At 36.5% G+C, this 2,458-nt stretch overlaps 1 non-coding gene across 1 annotated transcript; it reads right to left on the bottom strand.

The window, feature by feature from the left end:
* Window positions 1–2,012: 2,012 nt before the first annotated feature.
* Window positions 2,013–2,119, bottom strand: LOC111888209 (small nucleolar RNA R71). Its single transcript, XR_002849115.1, has one exon. It is a non-coding gene; the product is annotated as a small nucleolar RNA R71 (small nucleolar RNA).
* Window positions 2,120–2,458: the final 339 nt, after the last annotated feature.

Here is a 2,458-nt window from a genome sequence, read left to right as displayed (position 1 = left end):
TGGAGCCTCCTGCCACGACTTGGAGCACGACTTTCGAGAAAACTATAAATTCCCTTGCCCATTACGACTTGGAGACTTTTGGCTGATTGGAAGGTTTCCAGAAGACGGTTTTTAGCAGAGGAGAAGTTCTGGAAAAAGGTTTTCAACACCAAAAGAGTAGAGGTTCATAATTTAGTTTACTTATTTGATACTTATGAACATGTTTGCCTATTTAGTTTGCGTTTGTTTGTTAGTTGCTATTATGAGCAACTGAATCTAGCTACTCTTGTCTAGCTAGATGAAGCTTCTAATTTATGAATAGTTTAATTTTACATGGATTTATTTAGTTGGTGAATTGCTTGTGTTTAATTTATTGTTACCTAGCATGATTATGTTTGTTTCTTTAGTTGCTTAAATTCAGGTTCTGTATAGCTTAGTGACCATTAACTGCATGAACTTGTTTACCTAGTGATTTAGCGAACATTAAATTGCTAGAGCTAGGATTGACCAATCTTAGTTAGTAATTAAAGTAAATAAATTTAGTTGTGCTAGAGAACGTAGATTATGACCATAATTGTGGTTGCATAATAAATCTTACATAGCATATTCATAATCATAATTGGTTTTGTGTTTAATTGAGTGTGACCATACATAGTTTTACATGAATTAATTAATTATTGGTAAAGTTAGACTTAAATTACTAATATAATAATAACCTACTTGATAATCCATAATTATTAGCCAAACATAAAAAAGAAGTGGATTCAAACTAGATAGGAGTATTTTAATTAATTGATTGAATTTGTGATTTAAGTTTGTCTGGTCTTACAAAATCAGATAAAACCCGAATTTTGCTTTAAAAATTAGGTTAATTTAGTAGTAGATAAATTAATTAATCAATACCGTTCCCTGAGATCGACACCCGACTTACCCAACTATTCTATAATTTTGACTAGGTACACTGCATAGGTGAAATTAGTTAGTTAAGGTAGTTAGGTTACAAATATTAAAATTAGGTGTAGCTATTTGCATGCATCAAATTTTTGGCGCCGTTGCCGGGGAACGGCTTATTTGATTTGTGATTTATTTGCTTTAGGTTGATCGATCCTTTTTGTGGGGTAAAACCTGCAAAAAGTTATTTTTTCAGCTTAGTTTTTTTTCCAGTACTAGGATCACGTCGTGAACCTTAAGTTCACGTCGTGAGTTTAGTTTTTTTTTTTTTTTTAGATTTTCTGCGTTTTCTTTTCTATTAGTTTTTTTGCGACAACACGAGGTGGTAGCCTTTACCACGACGTGGTGGACAGTGTGTAGGAAATTTTTATTTAGTTTTTGTTTAGTTTTACGTTTTTATTTTGTTTGTTTTGCAGGAGATCATGACCAGGAGATCCAACACACCTTTGGTACCACCATTTGACGATCTAGAGTCTGCACTTCACAAAAATACTGATAAGATGACGCCTTTGCAAGAACTAAAATCAGCCTTTTCGAGGAAGTCGGGAAAGAAGACAGGTGAATCGAGTTCAACCTCAAAGGATAAGGGCAAAGTTGAAGAACTTGGTCCAATTCCTATTCCACAAGAATCAGAATACGAATCAGAGACAAAATTTGGACTTTATACTAGTGAACCCGAGAACGACCCGAAGAACGAGATGGAGAACATAGATGAGATGGCCATGGGAGACTACAAGAAACGTATCAAAGAGGATGTGGGGCCGGGTTTAGTACACCCTACAATTCCTGTCACTGTTGCCTTCGAGCTGAAGGGACATATCCTTACTGTACTAAAGGATATACCTTTCTATGGAAAAGATCACGAGCATGCTTTCAAACATTTGGATGAAGTGAATGACATTGCAGATTATTTCAATGTCCCCAATGTCGAGAGAAGTATTGTTTTGCTAAGGATGCCACCAGTTACCTTCAAAGGAGTTGCAAAAGACTGGTTGAAAGCACTTCCACCTGGTACAATAACTACTTGGGCTCAAATGCGTGAGCAATTTCTAGATCAGTTTTGCCTACCATCCAAAATAGCTAAACTAAAGAAGGCGATAGCTAACTTTGAACAACAACCAGGAGAGTCGTTATATGAGGCATGGGAACGCTATAAGGGGTTGTTAAGGAATTGTCCTCAACATGACCTCAACATCCAACAAGAAGTGTCAATATTTTATGATGGGGTGAATGTCATGACACGTCAAATTCTTGACTCGCAAGGGCCATTAACAAAGAAAAATACAAAGGAGGTCAAGGAGTTAGTTGAAGAATTTGCAAAACACTCCCGTGAATACCACAACCCAAGGCAAGATGGAATCAAAGGCAGTGGAGGTGTACCAACTGAAGTGATGGCGGCTGTGATGGAAATGCTCAACACTATGGATAGGAGATTGACTCAAATGGACCAATCAATTCATGCAATTCGAGTTAGTTGCGAGAGATGTAGTGGACCTCATTTGACAAAGCATTGCAATTCAGATGAATA

This window comes from Lactuca sativa, chromosome 9 (genome assembly GCF_002870075.4).
Source record: "Lactuca sativa cultivar Salinas chromosome 9, Lsat_Salinas_v11, whole genome shotgun sequence".
Lineage (NCBI taxonomy): Eukaryota > Viridiplantae > Streptophyta > Magnoliopsida > Asterales > Asteraceae > Lactuca > Lactuca sativa.
The sequence above is the reverse complement of the archived record's forward strand: the minus strand, read 5'-3'. Positions and strand labels throughout refer to the sequence as shown.